Source organism: Notamacropus eugenii, chromosome 2 (assembly GCF_028372415.1).
Source record: "Notamacropus eugenii isolate mMacEug1 chromosome 2, mMacEug1.pri_v2, whole genome shotgun sequence".
Classification (NCBI taxonomy): domain Eukaryota; kingdom Metazoa; phylum Chordata; class Mammalia; order Diprotodontia; family Macropodidae; genus Notamacropus; species Notamacropus eugenii.
In genome coordinates this window covers 185,672,883-185,698,232 of record NC_092873.1, presented here as the reverse complement: position 1 = coordinate 185,698,232, position 25,350 = coordinate 185,672,883, and the positions used below count along the sequence as shown (strand labels likewise).

The following is a 25,350-nucleotide window of genomic DNA, read 5'->3' as shown; positions in this document are numbered from 1 at the left end:
AGCAGCAGAGAATCAATCCATACTTTGTTGCATCTCAGCCCTCAGAGGCCATACTGAGTGAGTGTACAATCATCAACAAACAAAAAGCCACATACCAACTCTTCTTCCACTTTAGCTAAATAACTGAATATCAGCGTGGTAGCTCATCTTGATGCCATTTTTTGCCTCGCTGAAAGCATCTGACAACATCTCTGGAAAAATCATGCTGAAAAGCTTGGGAACAAGCATACAATCCTACTTCACTGCATTGATGACTGAGAAAGCATGAGAGCATTATCCATTATCCAGAACCTTTGGAAACATGCCATCATGGAACTGACATACAATACTGACAAATTTCTCTGGGCAACCAAATTTTGCCATGATCTTCCATAAGCCCTCACAACTGACAGCATCAAAGGCCTTGGTCAGATCACATACAGACTCTGTTCTACCAAATCTTCTAGAAACACCATATTGACTGTTCCTCAGCTCTTTCTGAAGCCCCACTGGTTCTAAGGTAGATCACCATCTTCTTGCCGGTGAAGGATCAGCCTATCAAGGAGGACTCTCGCAAGAATCTTGCTGGCAATGACAAAGAGAGAGATGCTCTCCCAGCCCATGATTGTCATGAGACAACCTATTTCCTTGTCTAGGGGAGGAGAAGTGGGTGTCATGTGCCCAAACAGTAATCATTACTTGCATTAAAAGTGATTTATTGTGTACTGATATAAGGGGAAAATCCTAGATAAATTCCTCAACTGAGATGAAGGGTGGTCTTTTGCAAGACTTAGCTAAATTAAAATTTGTCACTAGTAGTTGGAAGGGGAAAAAAAACCTAAAGTAAAAAATTCTTGAAGTCTATAAAACTTGATTTATTATTGGGGGTTTTTTTTGGCTATAAGGAAATGGTTAACTGAAGAAGGTGTTTACACATAAAATAACTATTTTCTTCATGGCTAACCAAAGAGATAAAATAAAGATATTAGACATGCTTATGTCTTCAAAAATCCACTTTCATAATTAGCTTACTAAAAAGAAAAAACTAAAAAAAAGAAAGAGATGATTTTAAAAGGGGGTTAAACAGTAATGGATACATGGAAGAACTATATCTTTCAACCAAAGTCATTTTCCTGTGATACATGGCAGACATGAGACCAATTATTATGTATCTGGGAAGGGATAAGTCATTAAGAAACAGATTATGTATGTAAAAATGCTTTAAGAACTTTGAAGTGCCAAATAAATCAGTTATTATTGAATGTAAATACATTTCTTAGAAATAGCAGTCAGTTGAAATAAAATTCTAGTTTAGCAGTCAGTTGACACACAAATTGACTTAATGAGTTATATAAGAGGCAGCAGAGTATAGTGGAAAAACATGTAAGTCTTGGAATTCCACTGAGGTATTGTACTACCAATTTCACAAGATGGTTGCACAAAAGTGTTCTATAAATGTGAAAGCTGTTATTATAACAGGGGTCTCCAACATCTTTCATAGATGAAAACATACTTTTTATTTGCCTGAAAGCAGTGAAATTACCAAAAGCAAGGAGAGGTATTTGCTGACATAAGTCAACTGACTGTGGTTTGGTGACCTATTATTATCTCCTATGTCAATTAGATCAGTTTCAAGATTTACCAGCCAACTATGATTGACTATTTGGAGTGCCCTTTGTTATATCCATATATGTTGTAGCAATGATTTAAGACTTAGCATTTCTTCATTGTTTTAAGGATCAGTGATTATACTGGTGTGAGTATTCCTTCCACCAATGCAGAGTAAAATTGTATTATATCTTAATAGATGGTTTTTTCAGTCTATTAAGGAAGACTGACAAGAATCTTGCCAATAATGACTAAAAGAAAGAACCTTCTGTGACTGTCATAGGACAACTTATTTCTTTTTCCTTTATAGAGATGGACAATGGAGGTGTGTATCTTTGAACTCCTTGGGGATAACCTCCTTTTGCCATATAATCTGAAAAATTTCAGTCAGCTTTGGTGTGAGCAGTAGACATACCCACTTTGTATATCTCAGCTGGAATGAAATCAGCAACAGGTGCCACACAAGAGGAGCTGAATAGCATTCAAAACCTCTTCTTCATTGGAAGTTTGGCTAGAGTGGAATTGACTTCACCCTGATGTATATGATCAGGGGCTTCAGCATTGGTTGATGAAGGTCTATGAAGAACACTATGGAAGTGTTTAGCCCATCTCTCCAGCATCATATCCTTATCACTAATCAATGTGACTCCATTAGCACTGAGTATTTAAGATGGACTATAAGTCTTTGGCTCATAAAAAGCCTTCAAGGCATAATAAAAGCGCTTTAGAATGCTACTATCAACATAAAACTAAATTTCATCTGCCATCTTATTGGGCCAAGAATGTCTCTAAACTCTGTTTGCACTGTATTTTGATAAGAGTTAAATGCTGCCTTCTTAGAGATGGATTAAGTGTTCTGCTGGTAAACTCTGTTGAGTTCTCATTTTTTGTTTAGCAATTTCTGAATTTCCCCATCATTTTTGTCATTTTTTTGTTAAAGTGTTCTGGCTCAGATGAAGAAATGCAGTGCTATACAACAAATCTCTGAAAGCTGCCCACTCCTTTTCTGCTCTACTGTTGTCAGCCATGTGTTGGTTCAACTTTCCCTTCAAGTTAGCAACAAACTGTTCATGCAAGGAAAACTCTAACTATTGACATTGTCTTCTAGTAATCATCATGTCATGGAGCCACTTCTTCTGTTGAATTTGAATGTTTAGTTTAGAGAGGATAAGTCAATGATCAGTCCAGCACTCTGTGCCATATGTTGCTTTATCACTCCCACATGTCTCTTTTACTTACAATGACAAAGTGTATTAAATGCCAATATTTGCTGTGAGGGTACATCCATTAAGTTTTATTGCATTTAGGTAAGCAGAAGACAGTGTTGGTGATGAGAAGGTCATGAGACACATAAGTCTTCAATAGTAGGTAACTATTGCTAATGCTGATTCTAATTCCATTCCTTGCAAGGATGCCTTGCCATGTCTGATAGTCTGTGCCTACTCTGGCATTAAAGTCACCCAGAATTACAAGTTTGTCCTCTTCTAACATATTGATGATGAAGGTCTCCAGGGCATCATAAAATTTTTCTTTGACCTCACCAGGGTTTGTCATAGTGGGAGCATACACGCTGATGATGATGGCATGGTACTTTCCTGCAAGTGGCAATTGAATTGTCATGAACCTATCATTCACTCCTTTTGGGAGGCATACCAGCTTGTTGACTAGATTAGTTTTGATTGCAAAACCTATGTCAGCTTCATGGTATTCCCTGTCACTGCAACCACTCCAGAAACCTATGTATCCAGTTCTGACTTTGCTAATCTGTCCTTCATTTGCCAACCTTGTTACACTCGGGGGTGTTACTTGGATGTGATACCTGCTGGGTTCACAATTTACAACAGTTGTTCACCTTCCAGATCTACTGAAATTATGTTGTCCATAAGTATGCACACATTCCATGTGCTGATGATGAGTGAAATCATCTTTGCAAGAGTTTTTGTACATATTTTTGTGTTTTGATTACAGGGTAGGATCCCTGCCTGCCATAGTAAGCAGATCAGGGCCGGGCAAAGCAGGAAATTTTTATTTATTTATTTATCTTCAATATATAATTTATTTATTTTCAGTTATCATTCACTTCCACAAAAATTTGAATTCAAAATTTTCTTCCCATCTCTCCCCACCCTCACTCCAGGAGAGCATGCACCCCATCTACCCCTTCCTTCAGTCTGTCCTCCCTTCTATTATCCACCCTACTTCCATCCCCTTTCCCCTCTAATTTTCCTGCAGGGCAAAACAGATGTCTATACTCCATTGCTTGTATAGCTCAATTTCCAGTTGCATTCTGAAACAATTTTTAACATTCATTCTTAAAGCTTTGAGTTCCATATTCTCTCCCTCCTTCCCCACCCACCCGCATTAAGAAAACAAGCAATTCAACATAGGTCATACATATGTAACAATGCAAAGCACTTCCATAATAGTTATGTTGAAAAAGACTAGCCACATTTCCCTCTGCCCTATCCTGCCCTTCATTTATTCCATTGTCTCCCTTGACCTATCCTCCCACAATAGTGTTTGCTTCTGATTATCCCTTTCCCCAATTTGCTGTCCCTTCTATTATTTTCCCTCTCCTATCCCCTTTTCCCTTGCCTTCCTGCAGGGTAAAATAGATTTCCATATCCAATTGAGTGTGTTATTCCCTCCTTAAGCCAAATCCCATGAGAGTAAGGCTCAATTACTTACTTTCATCTCCTCCTTCTTCCCCTCCATTGTAAAAGCTCTTTCTTCCCTCTTTTATGTGAGATGATTTGCTACATCCTACCTCTTCCTTTCTCTTACTCCTAGCACATTCCATTCCACAGTAAATTTTATTTTTTTATTAGGTATTCTCCCTTCATATTCAGTTCACCCTTTGCCCTCTGTCTGTGTGTATATGTGTGTGTGTGTGTGTGTGTGTGTGTGTGTGTGTGTGTGTGTGTGTGTGTGTATATATATATATATATATCCCTCTAACTTCCCTAATACTGAGAAAGGTGTCATGAATTACAAATATTATCTTTCCATGTAGGAATGTAAACAGTTCAACTTTAATGAGTTCCTTATGGCTTCTCTTTCCTATTTACCTTTTCATGTTTCTCTTGATTCTTGTACTTGAAAGTCAAATTTTCTATTCAGCTCTGGTCTTTCAACAAGAATGCTTGGAAGTCCTCTATTTCACTGAAATTCCATTTTTTCCCCTGAAGTAGTATACTCAGTTTTGCTGTGTAGGTGATTCTTGGTTTTAATCCTATCTCTTTTGACCTCTGGAATATCATATTCCAAGCCCTTCAATCCCTCAGTGTAGAAGCTGTTAAATCCTGTGTTATCCTGATTGTATTTCCACAATACTTGAATTGTTTCTTTCTGGTTGCTTGTAATATTTTCTCCTTGACCTGGGAACTCTGGAATTTGACTACAATATTCCTAGGAGTTTTCCTTTCAGCATCTCTTTCAGGAGGTGATTGGTGAATTCTTTCCATTTCTATTTTGCCCTCTGGTTCTAGAATATTGGGGAAGTTTTCCTTGATAATTTCTTGAAAGATGATATCTAGGCTCTTTTTTTGATCATGGTTTTCATAATTTTTAAATTATCTCTCCTGGATCTATTTTCCAGATCAGTTGTCTTTCCAATGAGATATTTCACATTGTCTTCTATTTTTTTATTCTTTTGGTTTTGTTTTATAATTTCTTGGTTTCTCATAAAGTCCTTAGCTTCTCTCTGCTCCATTCTAATTTTTAAAGAACTATTTTCTTTAATGAGCTTTTGAAAGTCATTTTCTATTTGGCCAATTCTGTTTCTTAAAACATTCTTCTCCTCATTGGCTCTTTGGACCTCTTTTGCCATTTGGGTTAGTCTATTTTTAAGTGCTATTTTCTTCAGCATTTTTTTGGATCTCCTTTAGCAAGCTGTTGACTTGCTTTTCATGATTTTCTTGCATCACTCTCATTTCTTTTCCTAAGCTTTCCTCCACCTCTCTTACTTGATTTTCAAAATCCATTTTGAGCTCTTCCGTGGTCTGAGACTATTGCATATTTTTTTGAAGGCTTTGGATGTCCTTCTCTGACAGTATGCTTTGTTCCTACTCATCTGAAAGGAAGAAAATACCATTTCACCAAGAAAGTAACCTTCTATAGTCTTATTTTTTTCCCCCTTTTTTGGGCATTTTCCCAATCAGTTACTTGACTTTTGAGTCCTTTGTCAATTGGAGAGTGTACTCTAGGGACCTGTAAGTTCTCAGTTCCTCCAAGGTGGCACAATCAAGGAAGAGGAGTTTACTCTTCTCCTGGCCTGTACTCTTATCTGTGAACAATCACAAGCACTCTTTTCTGCTCAGGATCTATGAGTAGGGTTCCCTCTCCACAGTCTCCACCAAGCCAGGACTCCTCCTCACCCCAGGACTGCCACTCAGGGCTGAGATCTAGATCAGCTGCTTGATACCCCCAGGGTTTTTAGGCTGAGGGCTCCAAAAGTGGCTGCTGCAGCCCTGGAGCAGAGGCTGGGGCTGTGCCCATGCCCCCCTTTCACCCAGGTGAAAGTGCTTTCTTACTGACCTTTGAAGCTGTCTTTGGTGTTTGTGGGTTGAGAAATCTGGGAGCCGCAGCTACTATCCATGATTCTGCACCCTGAAGCCTGCTCCAGTCCTGTTCGTGCTGCATGGCCAAGGCTGGGCTGTGCTCTACTCTGAGCCTGGTGAAATAGACCTTTCCTGTCAGCCTTCCAGGCTGTCTTGAATTGGAAATCTCTTTCACTCTCTAGTTTTGTGGCTCCTGCTGTCCTAGAATTTGTTTAGAGTCATTTTTTACAGGTATTTTATGGGTTATGGGGAGAGAGTTAGAGCAAGTCAGTCCTTCTACTCTGCCATCTTGGCTCCTAAAGCAGAAAATTTTAGAGCATCTTTTCTAGCCCCTTCCTCACACCAGGTAAGCAGTGTAGTCTTTAAAAGGCTGCTCAGACACTGAGGGGGTTGGCAAATTCTACTGCTGCTTCAGTCAATAAGAAGATGACCCTATGGCCTGGGTTACCTGTGTGCAGGTTGTGACTACAACTTCATAGTGCACCTGCTGCTTTGTCAGTTGCCCTTTGCCACAGGACTTCAAGACAGATAAAAATGAAAAAATGGTATGTTTGATGTTTTTTGATTTGTGTATAAATTTGATTTAAATGAGGCAGAGTTGCTCAAAGCGGTTGGCCTCATTCTCTCTTCCAGAGTCATCAAAATCCAGTGACAAGGCACAAATAAAGATAACTGACTGATGCATTGGGATGCAGTGTATGTCCTTGATTTCTTTGATGTCTAACCAAGCTTTAAGCACTCCACATGCCTGCTTCCAAAACCTCCATGACCTATTGGAACAAATTGTTTACATCTACCTTTTCCCACTCGGGAAGTCTTCACATGCCCCTAACTTACATTGACAGTTCTAAGGCCTCTCAGTTACTCTCAACCTGGTTTAGCCCCTCTGCTGAAATGGTTTACCACGATGTGGCCTCTATGCATGCTACAGCTTCTTGGAGCCATAGGTGAGAGTTGAGTGGCAGGTGGACACTAAAGGTGAAAAACAGCCCTGAAAAGCGTTTAGCAGCCCTGACACCAGAGGTACTGTTCTTCTCTGGACACCCCATACACCCCAGTTAGATAAAAATTATTTATCTAAATTGTTTTAATCTATAAAATTTTATTTCAAGTTATAATAGTACATTTACTTTTTAAAAATATGTTTATTTTTGAAAGTACTTATTATTTCTCCCTCCCAGTGTTTCCCTCATTGGACAATAAAAATAATAAAAAAATAAAATTCTCACAACAAATGTTCATATCCAGCAAAATAAATGATCACATTGGCCACCCAAAATTGTGCATCTCATTCTGATAAAGTTTTTGTTGTTCAGTTGTTTCAGTTGTGTCTGACTCTTTGTGACCCCATTTTGTTTTTGGGTTTTTTTTGGCAAAGGTATTAGAATTGTTTATCATTTCCTTCTCTAGGTCATTTTACAGAAGAAGAAACTGAGGAAAACTGGGTTAAGTGACTTGTCCAGGATCACACTGCTAAAATGCAGAGTATAGATAAGCGTCCCTCTCTGCCTTCATCATGAAGCTTACTTCCTAGTAATAAGAGAATCCAAATAACTATGATAAAGGGTACAGCATTATGAGGAGGAAGGTCATTAGAACTCTCAGGAGGTGGGGGTGGGGCTGTTGAGGGAAGGCTTCTGGGAGGAGGTAAGCACAAAAGGAAATTGCTCAGGGAAAACAGGAGGAGAGAAGACATTCCAGAAATAACAACAGCATGAGGAAAACCTGGAAGGTATGGGAATGTTGGATTTGTGTATTTTGCTTGGAGATCTCATCAGAACAGTCATTACTGGAAAGGAGTCATTCAGTTGCCTTATGACTCCAATAATGATTTCCTCTGACTTCCCAATCCAGAGCACTCTTGCATCACCACCACACCTGCATGTGTTGTTCTCCCCTTTCAAAAAGCAAACTCCTGCATGGCAGGGACCATCTTGTCCACTTATATTTGTATCCTCAGTATTTAGCACAGTGCTTGACACAAAGGGAGTTCATAAATACATGCTTTTTCATTCATTCATTCATTCATATTTATTTATTTTGCTCAGATGTACGATTTCATCTGATAGGGGGACTACCTCCATGGATGTAGAACAGCAAGTTATCTGTAATTTATAGTCTTAGAGAGTTGACTGGGGGCATTGGGAAGCGGTGACTTGCCTGTTATCATACAACTATATGTTATGAATGCATGGCAGGTCTTAAGTCCAGCTTTTCCTGACTTCAGGGCTGACCCTCTATCTACTATGTCACACAGGTTCTCATAGAAATGTTTTTTTGTTTTCTTTTTTTTTAAGGAGGGAGGTGATATGAGATAAGACTGAAAAAGTGTCAGACTGTGCTAGATGTGGAAGGCTCTGAATGCCAAGTAAAGAAATACAAATACAAATTATCTCGATATGCAATAGGGAGCTACTGATGACTAAGAGGAGTGGTGACCAGATACATGAAGCACAACAACCAACTGCCCAGCTAACTAGGTGAATGATAGAAATTTTTTGTATGCCCCATAACTATTTTGGAGAAACCATTAGTGCAAAATTTCTGCATAAATCCAGTAACTTTTCACACTAAAAAGGAAATATTTATGGTTTGGAGAATACTTCTTGCTTTCTAGAACTAAAAAGATAGTCATAAATGTGGCAGGTGCTTTATTAAGTGAGGGAATGGCTACACTGTTTTTATACTCTCCTTAGTTCAATCAGAGAGCTACAGGTATATAATAATAACAGTGGAGTAGTTACCTAATAAATTGATGATTGTGCTCTTTCCCTCTTGATTTGATGATATCCAGGCAAATGATTATTTCAACAATGGAAAGGTCTAAAATGACTTTCTAAGAGCTGAACCTCAAAGCATAGAGAATCCTTGCTCTAGTTGTCAGTGAACTCCCAAGGACCATGCATTAAGATCAAAGGATCACAACATTGATAAATACAGCTCTGGAAAACAGATGAACTTTTTCACAAACATGGATTTTCCTACAGTTTTCTAGCATAGATTCATCTATCGTTACAGTTAGAATAGTTAATAATTAAACTCTAAGCCAACCACTTTATTTTAGAGTTAAGGAACTAAAGTCCAGGGAAGATCCAACCACAGATCTATATTATTAAACTTTTATTTGTCTGGAATTCACAGCTACCTAGCATGCAAAAATATAGGGCTGCGGTTAGGGAGGGGTCGTCAGAAATGATTAATTTTTAATAAATGCATCAATTTTTAATACTTGGAAATTTCTACTCTCCAGGGCAACATAGTTATATACTATGATAGGACAAGTTGCATGTATTAAAATAAAGCTACCAGGAACAACAAAACACATTTGAAATGCATGGAGAAAAAAATTTTTTTTAATGAAAAACATGCAGGGGGAGAGTGATACAACCAATCAAGTGTTGTCATTCCAAGTCTGGAAGGCAAAACACTTCTTTTAATTAGTTGGCCATTCATTTAGGAATTCAATGGACATTTTTAAAGTGCCTATTATATGAAAGATACTGTTAGGCACTAGGGATACAAAGACAATGGGGCACTAGGCTTGGTATCAGAAAGACTCATCGTTATGAGTTCAAATACAGTCTCAGATGTGTGATCCTGTACAAGTCACTTTACCCTGTTTGCCTCAGTTTCCTTATCTGCAAAGTAAGCTGGGGAAGGAAATGGCAAACCATTCTAGCAGTTTTGCTAAGAAAATCCCCAATGGGGACACAAAGAGTCGGATATGGCTGAACAACAACAAATAATGGAGTCTCTACTATGAGTTTACATTCTAATGGGGAAAATAACGTACACAGGAAGTAAGTAATGTGTGTGTATACAAAATTAAGATGAAGCCATTTTGGTAGGGGGTGAGCACCAATAAATAGGGAACAAGAGATTAGGAAAGGCTTTATGTAGAAGGTAGCACCTGAGCTAAGCCTTGAAGGGAGCCTGCAATTCCAAAAAGTGAAAATAAGGAAGAATAGCATTCCAAACATGAGGTACGTGGAAAAGCAGACAGTGGGACATGACACATCACATCCAGGGGACACCTCGTAGGCTACTTTAGCTAGACCATCACTTGGTACTTCCAAAGGAAAAGCAGCGTACTGACCCCCGGCCAGGACTTACACCTCCAAAAATAAAGACGCGATATTCATGTAGTAATTTAGTTTTGTTTAATCAATCAGAGTTAAATGATTTGCCCAGGGTCACATAGTAAGTGTCTGAGGCTGGATTTGAACTAAGGCCCTCCCCCTCCTTATTCCAGAGCCAGTGTTCTATCTATTGCACCACCTACTACCCCTAGTAATTTAAATTTTACAAAATGTTTTATGCAGACAAACTGGTCTGGTTGTAGTAGAATCGTGGTCTATGGGAGGCAGAAGAAGTGGCCTGAACCAGCAGGCTAAACCACTGCCACTAAGATCCTGGCTCAGTAAGTTAGTCAGTAGACAAGCATTTATTAAGTGCCTACTATGTGCCAGGCTCTGTGCTAAGCACTGAGATACAAAGAAAGATTGTACTTGTCTTCAGGGAGCTCACAATCTAAAGGGGAAGAAACAAAATGAAAACACCCAGGATAAACAATAGATATTATTTTCAGTTGTTCAGTCATATTTCAGTTGTGTTTGACTCTTCATGACCCCATATGGGATTTCCTTGGCAAAGATACTGGAGAGGTTTGGCATTTCCTTCTCTAGATCATTTTACAGACGAGGAACTGAGACAAACATGGTTAAGTGACTTGCCCAGAATCACACAGCTATTAAGTGTCTGAGGCCAGATTTGAATTGAAGAAGATGAGGTGTGATACTTTATCTACTGTGCCACCTAGCTGTCCCAATATATATTATACATGTATATACAAATATATATACATGGATATAGATAGGATAAATTGGAGCTAATCAACAGAGGAAGGGTACTAGCATTAATGGAGTTCAGCAATAATAGGACTGGTTCTGCAGCACTTGGAGTGATTTTGATATATTACTAAGTAAAGTCAGTAAAATAAGTAAATTGGCCTTTACAGACCTTGGGTACAAAATGGTCAGGAAAGTTGCTGATAAAATTATGATGCAGGTTCATTGGTTAATAGGAGACAAGTCAAGAACCATGACTATGCATATAAAATCTGAGAAGTGGGACAAAAGAGTAAAGAACAGCATTAATAGAGTAACTTCTAAGTTAGTGATTTAAATATCAACATGAATTTGTAGCATACAGATATGAGAATCTTCTTTGCTGGGGAAGGGAAACAGAACATGTATTTGGAGCAGGGGTTCTTAACCTAGGGTCTGTTAACTTACTGTATTTTAATATTTGGTTTCTTTTGTAATCTTATGTAGTTAATTTTATGAATTTAAAAACATTATTCTGAGAAAGAGTTCATAGGCTTCACCAGACTGCCAAAGGGATCCAAGACACAAAAAAAAGTTCAAAAACTCCTGATATAGAGTATGCTATTGCTTCCATGATACGGATGTGAAAAAACTTAACTTTCACAGAATTACAGACTCTGAAAAGGAAATGAGGAGAAAACTAACCATACATTTTCACTGAGCTAGTCAACATAAAAAATAGAAAATAGTTACAATATAGGCAGAATATGGGAAAAGACATCCAAAACACATTCACACAAGACAAAACCAAGAAAGAAGCCAGATAGTAATGAAACCAACAACCTTAGATGTCTATCCCAAATGTACAATCAATCATTTAATCAATAAGAATTTGTTAAGTGCTTACTATGATCCAGGTACTCTGACAAGAAAAAGAAAAATATTTCCTGCCTTCAAGGAGCAGACATTCTAATAGGAAGACAATATATGTAAATCAGTACATGAAAGATAAATGCAGAGAAGAAGGAAGGCAGCTTTAAAAAGGAAGGCACTGTGATGGTGGTGAAGGTGGGGTAAAGCTTCCTGGGAAAAGCTGCCAAAGGTGGTGGTGCTCAACTGATTTTTAAACTAGGGATCCTAAGATCTAAGAGTTGGCAGTGAGGAGGGGGACCATTCAAAGCATGGGAGTCATGAAGTGCAAAAGCATAGAGACAAGACACTGAGTGTTGTGTGTGTGGCAAGGAGGTTAGAACTGGAACTTCAGTTATAAGCATTCACTTATTTGTCAAAACACTACATTCCCTAATAGAATGAAGGGCAAGGACCATCTTACTTTTTTGGTATGCATATAGTCATAACATAATGCCTTGTACACAGTAGGTGCTTAATAAATGCTTATTGATTCATTTATTTTCCATGGCGTTAGCTGCGACACTGGAGATTTTGCATTGTATCCTAGAGGCAAGAGGGAGTCCTAAATTTTTGAGTAGAAAGGAGATATGGTAATATTTCTGTTTTAGAAAAATCAATTTGGCAATTGGAGGGCAGATTGAAAGGAAGGAAGACTGGAAACCAGGAGACCAATTAGAAGACTTCTACAATAGTCCAAACAAGGCATTATGAGGACTTGAATGAATCAAACTAGTAGCCATATGAGTGGAAAGAAGAAAGTGCACAAAATCAATGCTGAAAGAATCAGAAGAGAAAAATCTTTACATCAAACATTACTGATTACAAAGTCTGATATAAGAAGCATACATGTTACTGATATAAATATACAACAGTTCTTCAACAGATGCGTGTTCAAAGGTTATGAACAATTTTCTGAAGGAGGAAGGTCATATACCAAGGACCATATAAAAGATTACTCTAGAGCACTAATAATAAGAGAAATACAGATTTACAAATCTCTTACATTTTACCTCATATCTAGCAAATGGGAAAATCTGGCAAAAAAAAAAAGGAAATCGTTAGTGCTAGAGGGACTATGGGAAGTCAGGCACACTACAACACTGTAGATGGAGCTTTGTCAATTGGTTCAACATTCTGAAAAATGATCTGAAATAAAGCAAGAAAAGTGACTAAACTGCTGTTACCCTTTGATCTGTCAATATTCTGGGCATATACCCTAAAGAGGTTAAAGACAGAAGCAAAGGTCTAATATATCCCCAAATAGTCATTGTATCATTTTTTATTGTAGTGAAGAACCAGAAACAAAGTAAGTTTTCACAAACTGAGGAATGGCTGAACAAACTATGATATATTAATGCAATGGAACAGTATTGTGCAACAAGAAATGAAAAATATAAGAAATTCAAAGAAACATGGAAAGGTTTGCCTGAACTGCTGCCATGAGAAATAAGCAGAAGCAGAACAACACCTACAATAACATTAATGAAAATATCTCTCAAAGGAAATCAAACTAAACAATTGTAATAACAAATCTTAATATAAGAGGATAATTAAAAATTCCTCCCTTCTTTCAGCTAAGAGGAAGGTTCAATTTCAAGTATATCCATAAGTGGCATTGATGTAAAAACAAAAGGAATCAACAACATTTATTTTTTTTAAATGATGTGAGACATTATAGAGTTGAATTGACGATGAATTTTAAAATAATTGGATATGGGAACTAAGGACAGAGAAGAATTAAAAATGATTGTGAGACTGTGAACTTGGGCACCTTATAATGATGATAATCTCAACAGAACTAATGAAGTTTAGAGGGATAGATTGGGAAAAGGGGAATATAATGAGTGTTGTTTTGGGCACACCCTGAGTTGGGGCTATCCCACAGAGAGTCAATGATATAAATTGGAGTTTAAGAGAGAAATTAGGGTTAGATATATACCTTTGGGCATTATCTGCATGGAAATGATTAACTGAGTTCATGGTCGATGATGAAATTACCAAGGGAGAGAGTATGGAGAAAGAAGAGAAGAGGGCACATAATAGGCAGGAAACTGACAAAGACTTAGCAAAGTTGGTTGAGAAAGTTGTGTTTGTCCTTCATTCTCCATGACATCAAGATGATGACATGATTTGCAGTTGACTTTGATTTGAGTGAGGGAGGGCTGTGCAAGGTCACCAGCCTCACTTTCTCCCTCTTGGAGTGGCCTGATATTCCTCTGGATGGCTGGAGATGGCCCAGAATGCAATGTGTGACCTTGGCCATTTTAGGCTAAGGTCTTATCAGAGTCTCACTGTGAGCTAAGATATACCCATTCAATGAATGGGTCTCTTTAAGTTGGTTGGTTGTTGTCCTTTGTCTTCGAAGAGGATCAAAATACCATCACCATGATAAAGTGAAATTTCAGTGTGTCCAACTGTGGCTGATCAGACCAATATGAGCTCGAAATGCTCTACCACAGGTTGGGCACAGATAGTCCGTGTGAATATTTGGGGTGGATATTCCAAATTTGTGCATCCTGTGTTTACTTTGTGCTGTCTCAATTCTGCTTTGCTCAAAGAACTCAGAACCCTTTCTGATGTGGGCACGCGATGATGAGCATTGCTGTGCCAGTGTCTCTCATGTTGCACAGTCAAATCCAAAGTTCTTGAGAGAGACCTTGAGAGTGTCCTTATATCTCTTCTTCTGATCACCATGTGATTGCCTACCATATGTGAGTTCTCCATAAAATAGTCTTTTTGGCAAGCGTACATTTTGCATTCGAACAACATGGCCAGCCCATGGGAGTTGCGCTCTCTGAAGCACAATTTGAATACTTGGCAGTTCAGCTCGAGCAAGGACTTCAGTGTCTGCTACCTTATCCTGCCAGGTGATCCTCAGAATCTTCCTAAAACAGTTCAAATGGAAGCAATTCAGTTTCCTGGCATGGCACTGATAGATTGTCCATGTTTCACAAGGATATAACAATGAGGTCAGCACAATGGCTCTGTAGACCTTCAGTTTGGCAGTCAGTCTAATACCTCTTCTCTCCCCAACTTTTCTTCAGAGCCTCCCAAACACTGAGCTAGCTGTGGCAATGCGTGCATCAACCTCATTGTCAATGTGTATATCCCTGGAAAATACACTACCAAGGTAAGTGAATTTATCCACAGCAATCAAACTTCTCCATTTGTTGTAACTGATGGTTCCACGTATGGATGGTGTGGTGGTGGCTGATGGAGCACCTGTGTTTTCTTGGTGTTATTAGGCCAAAATTAGCACAGGCAGCAGAGAATTGATCTATATTTGTTGTATCTCAGCTTCAGAGGCTGCACTGAGTGCACAATCATCTGCAAACAGAAAGTCATGCACCAACATTGAAGTTCATTATTATTGTATGTCAATTTCATGATGGCATGTTTGCCCAGGTTGTAGATAATGGACAGTGCTCTCATGCCTTCCCAGTCACCAGTGGAGTGAAACAGAGCTGTGGGCTTGCTCCCATGCCTTTTAGCATGATTTTTTCAGCCATGTTGACAAATGCGTTCAATGAGGATGAACAGGGCATCAAGGTTAACTACCCCACTGATGGCAAGTTCTCCAATTTGAAAAGGCTACAAGCCAAGACACCCATTCAATGAATGGGTCTCCTTAAGTAGCTACTCAAGGGATGACCCTTTTTAATAAAAGAAAAAAATAAAAAAAAATAAAAATGGGAGAGGAAGACCCTCAGGGTTCCTGGGTAAAAGAGAAATAATTACTATTTAGTAATTACATTCACTCTGTGCTAGGTGGGCAGGGAAAATGAGGAGTGGTTAGATAAGAAGACAACCTGAGAAAACTAGTGTCACAGAAGCCAAGGGAGGGAGAATATTCAAGAGCAGAGAGGGGATGGTCAAAAATGTCAAAAGCTACAGAAAGCTCAAAGAAGTTCCAAGAAGGACGACATCAACATTAATTTAGCAGCCAAGAGATTATCTGTATTCTTGGAGAGAAGTTTCAGGTGAGTGAAGGCATCAAAAGTAGAGATTGAGATCAAACCACTTCAGGGATTAATAAAAGGGCATTCATGGAGCCTGGAGGCTAATCACTAATTATTAAGTTCCTAAATAAGTACCTTATGTTCTTTGGAAGCTTTAGGCTGTTTGTAGGAATATAGTCTAATATTGCTAGAGGTGAGTTAATAATAGTTAAGATAATTTTTTTCATAGATGCAAAGGGAAGGGAAGGGCATGAAATAGGAAGATGAGTCCTTTTTGAGATGACCCAAGGCAGAAACCCAATGACTGCCAAGAATAGGAAAGTTTAGATCTTCACTTGACACACAGGCTACATGTTATAATACTACTTTGGATTTAGATAACTGAAAAACTAGATCACAGAACAGTGCTACAACTGCATTTTCTTTAGTCATAGCATTATCCACACAACCTTCTTTTATTTCCATCTTTACATTTATATCTTTTTATTAACTACACTAGACATGTTGTCACTTTGTGTTAGATTTATAAAGCAATTAGTAATTAAATTTGTGGATTGAAAACCACTCTCTCTAGAACTTGACTGAATAAAAGGAATTCTGGATTTGAAGTTAATACCTGGATTCAAACCTTGGCTTTACTTTGGGTAAGCCACTTAACTTACCTTTCTGGCCTTAGATTCTACATTTGTAAAATGAAGTTTTATTTAAATGTCCTCTAAGGTCCCTTTGGGATCAAAATTTTTGCTCCTATGGTTTTAGCAATGATGCTGAAGAAGACGCGTTGCCATCTGCCTACGATCCACTGGGCCTTACTTTCTGCCTAACTGAGCTGAATCCTCTGATGTCTTGCCTCCTTCACTGGAATTTGAGCCCTTTAATAGTCTAGAGTAGACTAATTTGTATCCTATAGGCTTCTTGCAGATACTTAAGTACTTAATAAATGATTTTACATTCATTTGTTCATTTTTTCATTCATTCACTCAGGCATTTAATAATCTCATTTTTATTACTTAGAACAATGTTTCAGTTCACTATTGGTTATTCTCTTTTGGTCCTCTTCAAAGATGAAGGACAACAACCATACTCTTTCCTTGAAAGAGCTTGGTCTAATTAACTTTGGACCAACACTCATCTCTGAATTACTAAAACATTCAAATTTTTTTAGAGGATGTGCTGTATTGAAACTGTGAGAGGTGACATTTACATGTCACATAGCTTAAGCATGGACTTATAAATCAAAATAGTGACAAATAAGTATACAAGATACAATTTTCTTGCTGGCTGATAGGCCGAGGTAAATGATTTAATTGCTATGTGAAGAAATGAGAAAGGTAATCTTTCAAAATACCAGGCTAATTAGGTTGTGTAACTTACTCATAGGGTAAACATAAATAACACTCTGTGTTGATACCTCCTTTCCATGTTGCACAAATTCTTTTAGGACACTTAGACTGATCATTTAACCTACTACAACAATAACACAATAAATGGTGCCTTTAGAAGAAGCCAGCTTCAAAAGCCTAACTTACTACCTGGAAATAATTTATGCATGGAAGAATCTAGTTTATTATCATGCTTTTGTATTTAGAACATTTAGATGTTCAAGGTTCTGTCTACACAGATCCCCTGACAGACTCTTTTTGATTGATTAAAGCAGTGGACTCAGTTCAGGATCCAATTTAAGGTTTCTCCCCATTCCATTCCCCACCCTCACCTTTGTTTTTGATGTTTTAGACACTATCTAAAGAATAACTTAAGTCCAATCAATAAAATCAGATCTTGGACTGAATATCATTATGAGAAATACAGACCTCCTTTTACATAAATTTGCATAACACATTACACAAATTTGTCTTTATGTAAAAAGAATTCTGAAAGAAATAATGCATTCCAAAAAAACCCCTACCTATGTTAACTTTACTGTACCGTGTTCTCTCTCTGGCCTCCCTGCCCCACCCCCACCCCAAAAAAACAAAACAAACCCCACCAGAAACAACCCTTAAAGTGAAAGTAGAATGATCCACCCACAGGCCCAGTGTGCTCGTCTGTTGGCACTCAAGTACTATTGGTACTGCCATGCCTCACCTCAGGCCTGCCTGTTGCTTGTACCCACTCTCCTGTCTGTGTCCATGCCCAGCCTTTACATGTATGGCCTCCAAGAGTTCCACTCAGTTCTGGCCAGGCTCTTCCCCTGCCCCTGACACTGGCCCTGGATCCCTTTTTTCCTCCTCCTGCTCTCACTTCTCTGTCCCCTGCCCCCACATGTCCTTGATGGTCCACTGATGTAATATCAGAACTGTCTGTAGTGTTTTGGGTATAGATCTGGTAAATACCAGCTACTTATAGGACTGTAGCTCTAGAACAGGAAAAAACCTCAGAAGTCCATTTTTCTCATTTTACATATGAAGAAACAGAAACCTAAAGAGGTGAAATGTCTTCTCTAAGATCATAGAGGCTGTAATTATCAGATGTGGGATTTGAACCCAGGTTGTCTGATTCTAAGGCCAATGCTCTTTCCACTGTACTGCATTTACTGATGTACTGGGCAATAGACCTGACTTCATAGGCATTGTAAGTGATTATCAAATTAAACACTTCCTCAGTAAGTGGTCATTTAACTTGAAGACTTCCAGTAAAGAATTTATTCCTCCTTCTTCTATCCCCTCTTGCCCCAGACCTCCAAGTCCAGTTCATTCACTTTCAGACAGCTCTTACTGTTATCAAGGTTTTCTTGACATCAAAACTAGATCTCCCTCCCTGAAGCTTCCAACCATTGCTCCTAGTTTTGGTACTAAATGGAACAATATTGAATTGAATTGGTTGGAATGTATTAGTACTCAACTTCTAGCTTTTTAGGTAGAAGCACTAATGTGGACCTGATCCAAGTTGTTTATACATAATGGAAAGTTTTTTTGGTTGAGAATATATCTTGACAAAGTTGATTTTTTAAATGGGGCCCAATGTCAAGAAGTTACTAAGTGTCAGAGGCCGTATTTGAACTCAGGTCTTCCTGACTCCAGGTGCAGTGTTGTGCCTCCTTTGTTCTGTCATGTATGACCCTTCAGTTAGAGATACTGGAGTGGATTGCCATTTCCTTCTCTAGCTCATTTTACAGATAAGGAACTGAGGCAAACAGAGTTAAGTGATTTCCCCAGGGGCACACAGCTAGTAAGTATCTGAGGCCAGATTTGAAGTCAGGGAGTCTTCCTGACTCCGACTCCAGGTCCAGCACTCTACCCGCCGTGCCACCTAGCTGCCCAGATCTGAGGCTGCATAGATATCTCTAATATCCAAGCTTTCTAAATGTTCCATGGTTCATGTTCTATATTTTCCTATTAAAAAGTATATCTATTAATTATAATGACAAACAAGGCCCTGAATAAGAGTTAAGAAAATGTCTCTCCCATCATTGCGGAGGTGTGAACTGTATTGAATATATTATCATGGCATATATTGTCAGACATGGTTGATAGGTCAGTTGGTTTTGCAGAATTGCTCTTTCTTGCTTGTTTTCATCTTTGTTATAAAAAAAAAGTTCACTGGGGAGAGTAAAAGAGAGAAATATGAAGTCACATGACTGTAGGATCATAGATTTTAACTGGAAGGGAATTTTAACGTCATCTAGTTCAAATCTCATTTTACTGAAAAGGAAACTGAGACTTAGTGACTTTAAGTTCTATCATGCCAGAGTCATATGTCCTCTGACTCTAAATTCAGGACTTTGATATATTAAAAAATAAATATTTACATATACATATGTATATATGTATTTAAAAAGGCATCAACATAGAAGTATTACAAGAAAAAGGAAATATATCCTAGTTATTTTTTTGTTAGTAAAAATAATAATTATCCTAGAGGGTGACCCAAAAGTTTTAGTGCAGGTTTAAAGGCTTAAGCTGTTAAGCTTTTAAAACTTACAACTGCACTAAGGCTTTTGGAACATCCTGTAATTTTCTGTTATATGTATGTTATTCTTTCATTTCACTCTTTAACTCATTAATTCATATGCATTTCAAGTGTGTCCTAACATTATTTTCTTCCGCTGATGATACTGAACTTCTATATTCTGTAAAGACAGTTATAAAAACAAATTAATCTTTTTTCATAGCAACTCACTGAAATGATAATGTATCATTCTCTCAGAATAAGTCTTCATGAGGAGGCATTTACTATAGGAGATGGATGAATATTTCATTACTAAATACTGTAATTCTGCCTGGCTTTTTGTTGACTAAATTAAGCAGTGCAGGTACAGGGCAAAGCACCCTCATTTGTACATAATTCTTTGCTTGCTGTCTCCCCCATTTGATGAGCTTCTTGAGAGCTCATCTTTTCCCTTTCTTCATATACCCGGCACTTAGCATGGTTCCTAGCACATAGCAGGAACTTAATGGATGTTTATGGACTGACTTTCCCTGTGGATTATTGAAGCCCTCTCTTCAGCTCAATCTAATTCCTTGTAGCAAACTACAATGGTTTCCTGACCCTCCCACTCCTGCTATTGGGAGCTCCACAGATAAACCTGTAAGTGGTGAATTACACCTGCATTCATTTTCCTCTAGATCTTAATCTCATGTGTTATTTGTAAAGCAGACAAGACTATATTCTCCTGACCTAATTTCTCCCTCCTGGACACCGACTACCTGAGCTTCAGGAATCACTACTCATCACCTCCTACTCTATGCCCTTCTCCACTTTGAATGGCTCTTTTTTTCAACTATGGGCCTATTTCCAAAACCAAGTTGCCATCTTATTCTCTTGTACTAGGGCATAATCTTTGCAGTGCCTGTCTTCCTACCCTTTGGCTTTCTCACTGGTTCTGTTTAATTTGGCAGTTAGATGGCCTGAAGGATAGAATGGGAGTCAGGGAAACTTCAGTCCAAATATAGCTTCAGACACTGACTAGCTGTGTGACCCTAGGTAAGTCACTTAACCTGTCTGCCTCAGTTGCCTCATCCCTAAAAGGGAGACAATAACAACCTACCTCCCAGGAGGATAAAATGAAATAATATTTGTAAGACACTATATAAATGCTAGCTACTTTGTTGTTGATGTTATTAGTGTCATCATTATTAAATGGAGAGCCTCAGGAGGTAGTGAGACCTCAGTGAAAGTCTTCAAGCACAGGCTGGACAACTAGTCATAAAGGATATTGTAGAAAGGATACTCCGTCAGGTCCAGGTTGAAAAAGAGGTTTGTTCTAGTTCTTTGGCTTGGAGTTTAAGATTCTGTGACCTTCAGAAAGCCCATGTTCCCAGTCTTCTAAGTCTCTGTAGGTTAGTTCTGCTGACCTGTTTCCCTCCACCTTTCTTTTTTTCTACTTTGTTATTAGGGATGGCTTTGGGAGGGAGAGAAGAGGAATGGATACACTGGGCAATGTATTTTATGTATAAGTTATTAGTAGGATATATTTTTTAAAAAAAGAAATGTTATCAATAGAAACAGAATTTAGATATGACATCCAAAACAAAGAATTTGTTCTGTAAAACTTGGATTCAAAGGATCATACCTGAGGACCCAGAGGGCCACATGTAACCTTGATTTCCGGCCCCACCCCCCATACATTTCACTTTTGGGAAGGATGTTTTTGCTTTTGAAACACTTTCACCATTTTAAGTCAAACTGAATTGTGGTAACTACATTTCATTGTAAATTTTTGTATGCTATCGTTCTTCAACTAAAATTGTCTATATTAGTCACTACTTTTGAAAATAGTAATACTTTATCTTCCTTCTAAAAATATGTATTTATTTTTCAAAAAAGTCAATTAAAATGAAATATTTTTAGTGTTTTTTTCACACCTTAATAATACCATCAACATAATCAGGGATACCATGTTGAGAATTACCTGTCTTACTATTTTATCATTCCAAGCTATGTTAGTAAGTGCTGTCACAAAGGATTTTCCAGTAGATGAATTGTGACACCTAGTGGCAGCTAAGTATAATTACAAAAATCCTCTACTTCAGCAGAATACTACGAATTGGGGAATCCTGTGTTTTAAGTTGGTAAGAATTTAGACTTATCAAACCCAACCAAACCCTTCATTTTATTGATGATGATATTAAGGCCCTAAGAGTCCATCTGATCTGTGCAAGGCCTAGGATCCAGGTGTCTTAACTCTTATCCCAGTGATTTTTCATTTTCTCTAACATTTAAAAATGGGGCTTTAGAAATGTTATTAAGAGGAAAAGTTCCTGACAAACCTCCAATGGCACATTTCTCAGATTCTTTTCTGTGCACACAAATAAAGTTACATGAAAGTTTATGAGATGCTACCAAATTTTATATCTTATTTTAAAATTAGTTTTCTAAAATAGGAAATCAAACCATTTGCTGGGCTTAACCATATCACTGCCTCTTAGCTCATTTTCAACAGGAATACTGATGCCCCTAAAATGTACATGGCAACTCAATTTAGTGTTCTCTCACATACTGACAGACACTGTAAAAACTAGGTTTATTGCTGAATGTTTTGTATCTGTTTCTCCAGATGACTGTACTTTGTTTGAAAGGACCATCTTAGAGTTCTAAGAAAAACTTCAATAGCTGTAGAAAGATGAAAGCTTACAGCATTGGAAATTAACCTTGATAAAAGAGAATGGATGAAAAATGAACACTGCACACAAGGGACCTTACCCACTTTGAAGATTGAGAAAAGAATGGAATGTACATACTTAGGTCATTGTGGACTCTGGCAGAATAACCACACTTACAAGGAATCGGCAAGAAGAAACAAAGCTGCCCAGAAGAATTTTAGCTGCATCTATCTATTCAATGTTAGTGAGCAAGAAAGAGCCCATGAAGATTAGGGCAGAAACTGTTAAGTATAAAATGCTTTCTAAACTGGTATCTGCACAATAAGGTCAATCTGTGACAGAACAGAAAGTGCAAAACCTTATGGTCACCCAGCACACAACTGAAACAGTGATGTGAAACCCATTCTGGGGACCAGATGACAAATTAGGTGACGAACATGTATGAAATGCAGCTTATCATCTGCCGACAAGAAGACTCCTGAAGGTCATGAAACCAAGATGACAGATGACGGAAGGATGCCATTGGACTGTAAAAGTCCAATGAGGAATTTCAGTCTTAAAACTTGGTAGAATGAGAGTGGTCCAGCTACATGGAAAAAGATGAAAGCAGTATTCTACTGTTCAGTAGGCCTGTACTTGTATTATCATTGGGTAGCTAGGTGGTGCAGTGGATAGAGCACCACTGCAGGAGTCAGGAGGACCTGAGTTCAAATCTCACCACAGACACTTGACACTCACTAGCTGTGTGACCTTGGGCAAGTCACTTAACCCTAACTGCCTCATCCTGGGTCATCTCCAGTCATCCTGATCAATATCTAGTCACTGAATTCAGATGGCTCTGGAGGAGAAGTGAGGCTGGTGACCTGCACAGTCCTCTCTCACTCAAAACAAAGTCAAGTGTAAGTCATGTCATCATTTCTCTGATGGCATGGTCTTCTTCAGCAATGAAGGCATCATTTCTCTGATGGCATGGTCTTCTTCAGCAATGAAGGCATCATTTCTCTGATGGCATGGTCTTCTTCAGCAATGAAGGACGAACACACACATGTATTATCAGGGAGTAGAAAAGAGCCCTGGGTTTGAATCTAAGACACTTAATTACTGTGTGACTCAGGACAAATCACTTAACCTTTTCACTTAGTGGTTTTCTTATCTGTAAAATGGAGATAATAAGAATACCTACCTCAAAGAGTTACTGAAAGTATCAAATGATATAATGTATACAAAGAGCTTTGCAAATCTCAGAGTGCTCTATAATTTTCAGCTATGATGATGATCAATGATTGATTTGAATATAAATATAAATTTCTTGTTTTGACTATATTCGGTGCACTAATGCAAAGCACCATTTAGCAGAGCCAGGAAAAGGCAACACTGAAAGTCTGAAAATGGCTCTCAGTATGTCACTGTCTATCCGAAGCTTTGAGCCTTTCAAATAAGAAAGGCAACGTGAGTCAGCACAAAATATATACCTACCTGCGTATTACAGAGAACAGAATTTTCTGGCACATACACTTTTGGAGTAGTAAAGAACTGAAACAAAGTTGATGCCCATTGACCAGAAAATGACTAAACAAATTCCGGTACATGAATATAATAGAACATTACTGTGAGAAATAATGAATATGAAAAATTCAGAGAAATATGGAGAGATACATATGACAGTATACTGAGTGAAGTAAAGCAAGCTAAGAAAAGAATGTGCACAACGATTATAACAACTTAAATATAAAAATAATAATAAACTTGAATCTAGAGAAGGATTGAGGAAATGTACCTCCTTCCCTTCCCTGCAGTGTTGGGGGGGCATTGTATTTACCACCAGAATCAGCTGATGTGTTGGTTAGTTTTACTGATCTGTTTTCTTTCCTCTTTCTTTCTTTACCCTTTGTTCTAAAGTGTAGCACTAAAGGTTCTGACTGTGTGGATCACAACAAAATATGGCAAGTCCTTGAACTGATGAGAATACCAGATCATCTTATTTGTCTCCTGAGGAACCTGTATGTGGGTCAAAAAGGAACAGTTAGAACAACATGGAACAACTGATTGGTTTAAGACTGGGAAAGGAGTACAACAAGACTATATATCATCACCTTATTTATTTAACTTTTATGCAGGTACATCATGTGAAATGCAAGGATGGATGAATTAAAGCTGCGATTAAAGTTGCCAGTAGAAATATCAGCAATCTCAGATACACAGACTGATGGCAGATGCCATTCTGATGGTAGAAAGTGAAGAATTAAGAAGCCTTTTTTGATGAGACTAAAAGAGGAGAGTGCACAAGCTGGCTTGAAGCTTAACATCAAAACAACTAAGATCATAGCATCTGGTCCCACCACTTCCTGGCAAATGGAGACAGATTAAAATTAAAATCAATTTTATTTTAAAAGGTTTACAAAGCAATTTATATATGTTATACCATTTCTTCTTCACAATGCTTTGAAGTAGCTATTATTTTTCCCTTTTTACAGATGAGAAAATTGAGGTTGAGAGAGGGTAAATGTGATGCAGGGTTAGGACCCTGACTCCAAGCTCAACACTGGTACAGAAGGAATCAGGTCAGTGCTTTTATTAATGCCTGCTTCTTCTTTGACATGGGGATCAAACGCACTTGAAAGATAACCTCAAGAAATGATTTCACAAGACCAAAAGACTTAGGATCAGATTGTGCCTCAGACACAACCAGCATCTCAGACTAATTTACAGAGGTGTGGCCAACTCTTCACTAGTGGGAACTACCCAGTTCTTAGGTAGTGCTGGGGATACTTGGTGCCTTGTAGGGTCATTGTGAGGATCAAATAAAATTATGAATGCCAAGCAAGTATTTAATAAGTAAAATGCATGCTCCTGGAAAGCAGGGACTGTTAATCTTTTTTTTTTTTTTTGGTCTTTGTATATATGCATTTTGGGGGGTGTATCATAAGCACCCCAACATACATGGTGGGGGGCTGCTATCTATGAT

General features: G+C 38.1%; 1 long non-coding RNA gene across 1 annotated transcript; it reads left to right on the top strand.

Annotated features, from left to right (window-relative positions):
- The first annotated feature begins 7,778 nt into the window (after nucleotides 1–7,778).
- LOC140526603 (uncharacterized) lies at nucleotides 7,779–24,877 on the top strand. The gene is made up of 3 exons (XR_011974440.1): nucleotides 7,779–7,878; nucleotides 14,929–15,014; nucleotides 24,503–24,877. It is a non-coding gene; the product is annotated as an uncharacterized lncRNA (long non-coding RNA).
- The last annotated feature ends 473 nt before the right edge of the window (nucleotides 24,878–25,350 follow it).